The sequence below is a fragment of the Orbicella faveolata genome, unplaced genomic scaffold (genome assembly GCF_042242905.1).
Source record: "Orbicella faveolata isolate gen_17 unplaced genomic scaffold, um_ofav_v1 contig_34, whole genome shotgun sequence".
In the NCBI taxonomy this organism is placed as follows: Eukaryota; Metazoa; Cnidaria; class Anthozoa; order Scleractinia; family Merulinidae; genus Orbicella; species Orbicella faveolata.
The window spans coordinates 6,545,760-6,555,650 of NW_028301563.1; the positions used below are offsets into that span (position 1 = coordinate 6,545,760).

Here is a 9,891-nt window from a genome sequence, read left to right on the forward strand (position 1 = left end):
AGAAGTAATGAGAAGTTGATGTCAAGCAACCTGATCGGCACCGCTGGAATGTGCTTAACCGCAGGGTGATGTAAATGCGTAGGACTGGATGGAATTCAAATGAAGTCCACTTGTTAGAAGTCATAGAATGGTATTCAGAAGAGAGGCAGATTTCATTTCGGAACGTGAATCTTGTTATGTACCTCAAAGAAGTTAGTGTTACTTCGCTCTTGTTAATCGTACTGAGACATGTACATAAATTAATGGCACTCTCACGGAATTTTGGAAATTAAGGAAAAATCTTGTAAGCATCGAAGTCTATCTGAGGAATAAAGAGTATAGTGATACTCAATGTTTTGGTGCGGAGACGCGGAAATGAATTAAAAGAACTAGAAATGATCAACATGTCAAGACAACATGCGATCGTCGCTAGCGCAGAGCTTAAGAAGAAAACTTGAGAGCGCTCGAACTATAGATTAAACAAAAAAAGTCGGTTCACGACCCTAAATAATCGTTGTTCTTTCGTTGTTTTGTTCCTTGTACTGAAAAGATATTTGAAATGTGAGGCGCGTATGCAAACCCATAAAGATGAAGAAATTCATGAAAATTTACATTCTGTAAAATCATTGTAAATATGTACGAGGTGATCATGAATTGAATGGATTATCCAGAACTTTTTTCTAAATTCTAGGACTACAGTACATTGTAGATTTTGTCAAAACGTTTATTGTATGGAATACTGGCAAACCGCCATTAAGCGGCCACCCTCTGTTAAGCGGCCAGTTATCAAAATCTTAGAATTGCTGTGAGTAAAATACTGTAAATAAAATCCCTATTAAACGGTCACTTCTATTGAGGTGGCTCAAAACAGTTTGTAGCACTTATATCTGGACGGGTCGTTATAACCACTCTTTATCACTTAATGCTACAATCATAGTATCAAAAAACTGCCCAAGCATTGGTGAACACGTTGTCATCATTTTCGTGACACAACAGGTTATCATAGCAACAGTGTGACCTCCTAAAAACACCCTTCATTACAGCTTTAGGGGCTTATAATTCAAAAACGACACGGTGAAATTTTTTTTATATTATCAGCTTTTCATAAGCATGATAAGACGCAACTTTTGGCAAAGTTTAAAAAAATTCTGTGCATGGGGTTCAGCGCCACCTTAAATTTTCGAAAATTTAAGGTGGCTCTGAACCCCGTTGTGAGTTTCATAAGATCGTGATTAAAAAGAACCAGGTTAGTGTCCGCTGAAAATGACCGAGTGGAGCAAAGCGCCTGTTGGTTATCGGCTGCTCTTTGTGACAGACAGTATACAGCATATCTTTAGATTCCAGTCATATCGATCTCTCGAAGAACCAAGCGTAGCTTATCACAACGTTGACTGGAGATATTAGATAGGCGCTAGGACATAAGTGCTTCTTCAAAGGTTCTTGTATTAAATCTCTTTAGAATGTACTCTCTGCAGTGCGTGAAAGTGTCGCGGTAAATATAGACAGGAAAATACGTCATGAAATCCGCCACCATCGGTAACCCCAGCGCCATTTTGGTAGTATGCGCCCATGTTCTCACACGGGGGATCTTCATGGAGCACTAAGAACCCAGGATGCGTATCCTTGAGCCGTTGAATATGGTTGCTTTTTGTTACTGGTGTAAGAAATGTGACATCGCTATCCATCCATGCTACAATAGGATGGTTTGAGTATAGATCAATAAAGAAACTGCTCCAAAATTAAAGTTGGCGATTGTAACCCGGAGATTTTATTGAAGCCGTAATATTCAAAATACTTGCGTCTTTAGGTAACGACTCGAAGGCCACCTCAAGTTTGCGATCTGGAAAGTGCTGCTTGATTTGACTTGTAAAGTTATTGGCAAAAATATGATCCTGCCCGCCATCCTCACGAACAGCGTGATCGACGGGATTCTTGGAGTTGAACCAAAGTTCTCCACGCAAGTATTAATACGATTTCGATTTACTGTGGTAGCGGTGTCAAAATACTCATACTTGTCGCTCTCGTACAACATTTTTATGTCAAAAATAACGCAGATGAGAGCGATTCATTTAAATCCGTGGCTCCATTCAAAATCTACGACCTTCAGAAATATTGCTTCCATCTTTGAGCGCTTCTTGTGAGGAAGTGATCAGAAGTTAGTTAGTAAGTAGGTAAGTAAGTAAGTAAGTAAGTAAGTAAGTAAGTAAGTAAGTAAGTAAGTAAGTAAGTAAGTAAGTAAGTAAGTAGTGAGTACTTTATTTAGACACATTTCACCAGTATGCGTGGGGCTCGTTAAATGTGAACGTGTATGCTAAAATTAAAATGTAAAATTTAAATATATTATCTATTCAATAAAAGTACAAAAACTAGACTATAGAATTTAAAAAGTAGACTATAAAAATTTACATATATAAACTAATCGATACAAAGATTACAGCAACATTTGGCCTCGGTAGTCAGGTTAACATTGTTCAGTAAATTTTTGAAAATTCTGAGAGAGAACGCTCCTCTTATATTGTCTGGTAGGCTGTTCCATAAACGTGAAGTTATGTCGCGATAAGATTTATGCAAATACTTTGATTTAAAGGTAGGCTGATTAAGCTTACAATAGCCTCTTAGGTCATAATTGCTAGAACGCAAGGAGAACAATTTCTTGATGTAGTTTGGCCCCGTAATAAATAAAGATTTATAAAGAAGGATTAAGGCTTGCATGTATCTGCGATGCTCCAGGGACTTGATGTTTACTATCTTAAGTAGATCGCCATGTGGAGTTGACTTGGGCAGATATCGATTCATTAGTGTTCTGATAGCAAACTGATTAGTAAATTCTAGCTTGTTAGAAAGTGCAGATGAAAGTCCCACTAAAACAGGTGCACAGTATTCCAAGTTTGGTAAGATGAAGGCCTTGTAAATATTGATCATCACATCAGCAGGTATATAAACTTTCGTACCCTCCTAAGAGCAGCAACTTTAGCATTGACTTTATCACATACAGATTTAACATGGGTCTTGTAAGTTAATGAGCTGTCTATAGTTAGGCCCAAGAGTTTTAATTCTTTAACTAAATCTAAATCTAAGTTGATGTCAAGCAATCTCATGGGCACCGCTGGAATGTGCTTGCAGTCATTCTATGTCACGTGTGAACAGTGTTTTGAACATGTGATGAAAAACAACCTATTTACGCGCGACGTTCAGATACGTGACGGAGATGACACTGGAAAGTAAGAGATGTAAAACGCATGGCGTTTTTTTGAAGATCCATGTGACACAAGAGACTCTGTTCTATCTGTTGTGCGACAAACTGACCACCATGGACACCATATTTCTAGAGGTTCCAAGTTTGAAAGTAGAACATTTGTGCCTTACAGAGGCTATGTAGTTTTATTCATTCGTCCATTTCTCTTATCTTCTCTGGTACGAGAAGAGCTAGCCGGAGAAATACAGTCGAACCTCCGGTTGCGACCACCTCTCCTCAGCGACCAATTTTTCAAAATACCAAAAGTTTCTAAGTCAGATCACTATATTTGGAACCTCTCGTAAGCGACCACCTCTCGTAAGCGACCGCGACCACTTTTAGAGCTAAAAGTTTGAAATTTTCTTTTGTTTTTAACCTCCTGTGAGCGACCATTGAACAGATTATAGACCGAAAATTGGACACAATGCAAGATGTTTTTACATCATTGCATTCCTGGGTAGTACAAGAGATGGAAATTTTCTTAGCGAAAAGTACCGGTTTTTTTTCTTTTCGAAATTGACTTTTCACGTAAATAAGACATTTAAAGCATGGGTAATTCTCTGCAGTTACCGTATGCTAATGAGGTAAAATTTTGACCGGCAAAATGGTCTGAGCTCTCGTAAGCGACGACCTCCCGTAAGCGACCACCTAGGCTTGACATTTTGGGTGGTCGCTTACGGGAGGTTCGACCGTAGTCTTTTTTTTTTTGTAAAAAAAGAAAAAAATTGGAGCAAATGTTGGACTGCAGGCAATAAATCCTGATATGACACATAGAACTTTTTTTCAGAAATGTTATACGGCTAGTGCTTTTTTTTTTGCTGTTTTTTTTCCTAGTTTTGCTATTTAGAAAAAGGAGGAATTTCATATATCAAGTTTAGATAAAAACATATAATGTATTGTATTTACAAATTTTCAACACAGAAAAGGATATTCTTTTTAAAATCTCAGCTTTGGGGTTTATTCTTAAAATATTCTTAAAATTTTGCAAATTTCACCATCGATATTCTTATAAAATATATTTTTATAGAATGAAAAAAGGAGTGCAGGCGAGCTTCTGCCCCGGGAGTATAATTTCTGTCGACGTGCGTTTACCGTTTGCAGAAAAAAAGAGGAAGGCTTGCTACTCAAAGCCTGTATTCGTACAATGACAGCAAACGAAACCAATGTCGAACTGGATTCACGTGATGCGTTAAGTGATTATTTGAGGAGGCGAAAATCACACGCTCAAATGATCTTTCAAACTGCGCCTTTTGTTAGATGAGCTGATCAGGAGATGGGAGGCTTATATTCCTGACCTAGGGAATTTACGGCCGCTGGTCGGAACATTTTGAAAACTCGAAAATTCCAAATCGCTATTCAAATTTTGCAGTTTCCTCTTTAAATTAGTAAAAACAAAAGGCAATGCTCAAATGTGGAAAACAAGACTTGTCATGTTTATTGAACATTCGGAATGACCGTTCACGCGTGACGTAGTGTTACGAAAAATTGTCTAAGTCAAGTTCTAGAACAATCTAGAACCGGAAGTCATTCAGCCGTGACCAATTCGTATAAGAACATTCCAGAACATTCTGATCCTTATGTAATTTTTCAGATTAGAAACTGTGTCAAACTCCTAAATTTAGCTCCTAATAGAAGTTTCTATAACTTTAAGCCTCACGTACATTAGAACGAGAGTTTCTTCTGTAAAGGAGATTGGTTCAAATTTGGAGAAGCTTAGTGCTGTAAACTCCTGAAGTTACCTGAGGGAAATAAATTATTACAAACTGTACCAACATTGGAATGAATACTTTTGCAATGGTGATATATATGAAAAACAGTTACCTATTCGTATTGAAAGGCAAAGAAGCACAAATAACTAGTGTTGCAACTAATCTGATGTTTTGCGTTCTCTTTTTAGGGGGAGTGCTTGAGTTGCAACTTGTTTAAGGAAAATAACCTTATGCAGAAGATTACTAAAATTCCCATATTGGAAGGTGCATAGAGACAACAGCTTCTACAGAACACTACAACTGTAATAAAAAGGAAATACTTGGCAATTGTACAATCCAATTTCTCTCCTTCAAAGAAAGCAAAGGAAAGATTGATGAAAAAGAAGGTAAAAGCCTGTTACCCTATTTTTTATGTCATTTAAACAGTACTGCAGCATGGTAATTTTACATCATTTGATCTTTAACATATTATAACATCTTTTAACAAAATCAAATTCACGTAATACAAATAAAAACCATTGAAAGTATTCTTAGGAATTTTCGAAGGAGGGCCCTATGTGAAACTGTTAAGTACGGTTGAGAGGTTTTTAATTTTTTTGCCTTTAGAATAATTAGGATGGAGAGAGTGACAGGGGTGTACGAATAATATAGCACCTCCATATTTGATAGAACGACATCACTGAATTAAATATCTCAAAGCGTACAAGAAAGAAATGGCAAAATGTACTTTAAGTGTTAGCAGGAATAAGAAATGCTTTTTGGGGGGCTATTGTTTAGTATGATGTAAAAAAAAAAAAAGGATCCATGCATTTGGCTCTGGCCCTTATTAGTTGCCTGTAAAATAGTATCCTTATTCCGCACGGTGCTCAATAGCAAGTTTTTAGAATCCCCCTAAACACAATGATTCCAAGCAAGCTGCTTGTTGTTCATAAATTCTTTTCTAACAGGACTCACAACAATTCTATACAAATCAACAAAGAATCTAACAGTGTGTACATTAACAATTGCACATAACTGACCTATAAAGAAAGAAAATGGATTTGCGAAAACAACGTTGTACATGTACATGTAACAAGAAACGTGCCATATAAATAATATCTTAACTAATGTTTAACTTATGTATATTAGAGAATACTAGTGTTTAGAATTTTACTGGACTCCTTGTAAGTATTTTACATATTATTTAACTCCACCTTACTAAACCAGGAACTATAGAAAGAAAGCGATTATAAATAGTTTAGTCCAAACTGGAAAAATGTCCGTAACTTGTTCTCCAAAATACTTCGCAGAAAACCTGTCGATTCGCCGCACTGTAAAGCTTTCAGGCGAAGGTTTAATGCCTCGTGATTATAATGTAAGGACTCTCAAATTTTTTTGATGGTAAAATAAACATCGTGTTTAAACTTCAGGGTTGGCGAAACATCTGCTAATGGTGTAGGGGAATCAATTTTAATGCAGCAGAACCTACATGAGGGCAAACCTACCGGATTCCGCAATGTTAACTGTGAGCTGCGTAATTCTCCACTGTATATTGTAGCAGTGGCATTTTGCGCTAATCTTTGCTACATCACTAACCTGCGTTTGAGTTCCTCTCGGTTTCAGCACGCACTTTTTGTAAAAAAGGCAGGTCCAGAAGTGCAGATTTCGTTGAAGATACAATGCATACACATTCTGTCAATGAGTAATGTACAATTTTCCTTAATCATCTTGATATTATATTCAATGTTCCAGTTACTCCCAGATTTGCCTCTTCCTCCGCTAGATGCATTTTCCGTTGTACAAATCTCCGACTAGTAGGACAAAACGGAACCGCCATCATATAAGACAACGAATGTTTTTCTTTTTAACGTAGTGTAAGCGCTGCGGAACATTATTGCTGGACGATAACAGACTCCATCGGCAGCAAAAAGCGACACGGCAACATAAGAAAACCGAATTCCAGCCAACACCCACTGTGTAAGTGTTCTTAGCACCAAGATAATTGCGAAAAAAAAAAACAAACTGTACCTTGAGTGCATCAGTTGGTACTTTTTCTGCAACGACGAAGCAGAAATCTGTTTAAATTTCCTTAGTGGTGGAAAACAATGAACTGTCAATCAAAAACAACAACAACAACAACAACAACAACAGCCTTCCTTTTATGGAAAGAGATGATAGAAAGCATTGTTAATAGTGAACGCCTATAATCTGATTTGTTGGCAGAAGAGTTTGATGAGTGAGGTAAGGAATGATTTCAATGAATTAGTTATTGCGAGAATACACACACACAGTTGTGTAATCGTGGGAACAGAACTGTTCAAAACATTTCCTATACGGTTGTCCAATGTTAGGATCGTAAAACTGTACAAAAATTGAGAACATGTATACTTTAATCGACAGAGAGATTAATCTTTGCAGAGACTGACTTTTTTGCTTGTGTACATCCGCAAACGGGACAAAGATTATGATTTGAGCTAATTTTTCCGTTCGCCATCGGTTGATGGAATGAAAATGAAAGGAATGCATCTGTTAGTATGTATTTCCTCATTTCGGATAGCTATTTCTTCATTACTTGTTGTACAACGCGAAACAGGCCATAGCGCCACTGCGTAGCTGTCTTGAAGCAGCAGTGTAATTTGCTGCAATCTTTCGTGAACCTACCTCGCTTAGCCAGTGGAAGCAAATGTCGCGGTCTTATTATTTTGTTTTTTTTTGGCATCAAATCATCTGTCCCAAACACCAGTTAATCGGGGTTATGTAGCTGGAAGCTCTTAGCTTTGACCCCTCGGAAGGCCATTGTACTCTGCAGTGTGACCACGTGCAAGACAGAAATTTGTTGGCTGGAATTTCTAGAAAAAAGGATAATGAAATAAATTCCATCCGTCTTTACCTTTAATGAAGTTAGTGTAAATTTTTAAACCATTAATACTAGAAAAAAAAGGCAGTGCTCTGAGCAACGAAAATCTAGAACATCCGAATAAGCGCTTACTTCAAGGGCGAAAGTATTTAAACAGGGTCAAATTTCAGGACACAAATGAAAGAAATGTTTTGGTTGTGACTAATCCAACTCTTTCCTTTTAGTTCTATTTCTTGTTTTGGACCTTCTTTGTACATATTGTTACTGTTAATTTAACTCTCTTATTATACCGGGAATAAAATCTTCAAGTTCCAATCAAAGATAATACAATTTTTCGCTAATGCTAAATGATGTACCCATTATTCAATCCCAATGTAATTAACTTTTTTACTATATTATTTGCAGATGCAATTTGTTCTACTTACCATAATAATCGCAGCTCTTGTTCGGGCCCTAATCTTAAGGGCCCCAGAAGAGCGATGAAATTATCCGGTACAGGAAACCGGGGATGGGGGGTAAGTAAAATTTTTATTTGCAATTTTTTGATTTTTCTAAACCTTCTTTTCTTTTTTTTCAATAATAATGCAAAGAAAACTAGTTATTATTATGACTAATTGATTTTTACACCAATTTGAATAGTAATTTATGCTGGCCTTATTCTCATTTTCTTTCTTTCTTTTTTCGTAGGCCAGTTCAACATCACAAAGCCCCCCAGGAGCACGGGGAAAGGTAATTCCCTGTGCCCAAAACCTTGTAAATATACGTTGTTTTAAAGTAAGAGTCAGCATCATATGTTTTAATAAACATTTTAAAACTGAAGTAACTTGCATACAATCCTCAATATATTAGGGAAATAAAACTCTTATAGCAATTACTCTATTACTGAAGAAAAGGAGCCTAAATGTCAGGTATACATGTAGAACCTACCATTGTTCTTGGAATTAACAGTGTACAAACTAATTGATAGCTGACAACAGGAAGTTATCGGGGCCGATGTTGCTTGGTGAACACGGATTGCGAGAAAAGAGCAACCCTCTCGCTCTCACACTACTTACTCTGCCCTGCTAAATAACTCCTTCTGTACCCTAACACAGTAGCAACGTGTAGTTAAAGTTTGGCAGTTTTTTCTTATCTGGTAAATTACCCTACAGATAGATTCTACTGTTGCTGCTCGCATATGGCTCATACAATTGTTTGAAAGAAGAGATAGGAACACATTTAACTGATTCTTCATTTCCCGATGTCTCTTGATCTCTTTACAGGACAAAAAAATTAATGAGCGAGCAGACACACTCAGATTATATGAGATTAGGGCTATCAACTCAAGATTGTTGATTAGAAGTGAACAAATTAACCAAGAGCAACGTAGTGTAATAAAATTACAGCATATTCGTTTCCTTTAATACACTGAGTATCCTGTGTAGTTTGAGACTCTGAGGCAAGGATGCTTTTCTTTTGATTTCAGTTTGAGGTGGCAGTTTTACAAAGGATGGTGTAGTTATTGACCAACAAAGTAACTAGGACTGCTCCTATGGTAAACTAGGTTTCAATTTTTTGTATTATTATCATTATTCTTTTTCTCTTTTTGATTTTTGGAATGATACATTCTATGATGCATAGAATAATATTATTTACATGCGGATATCGGATTTCGCTGTAGCAGGACTTGTTATCGGTAGTTGTCGGTAGGACTGATGTACAATTAACTACTTCTTCCAATGTATTTCAAATCAAATTAGACAGCATTTAAAAACTTGTAAATATTTTAACTCATCCCTAGCTGTCAAGGCCGATTATTAAACACGCTCTGATTTTGGCCCACGCAAGAGATTTACAAATCGCAAAAAATACTTTTTCGATAAAAGAAAACCGTAGCGGGTTGGTCTGGCTTGTAATTTTAAAGAAATCTGCAGGGCATTTGAAGTTTCCACGGTACCCTAAGAAATTTAATAAATCATTTCCAAAAAGTGCGTGCAGTCGCTATGCAACAATGAACACGAAAACACGAAAACACGAAAAACCTAGCGCCAGGATACGAAAAATAATGAATCAAAGCTTGCAACATGGAAGCTTTTTTATAAATACTGGTAAGACTTGTAAATGAAAAAAAAGAATTTCATTTAGCCATTTTC

The 9,891-nt window shown here is 36.7% G+C and overlaps 1 pseudogene; it reads right to left on the bottom strand.

Moving 5' to 3' along the window:
* Positions 1-297: 297 nt before the first annotated feature.
* LOC149104419 (uncharacterized) lies at positions 298-2,101 on the bottom strand (annotated as a pseudogene).
* Positions 2,102-9,891: the final 7,790 nt, after the last annotated feature.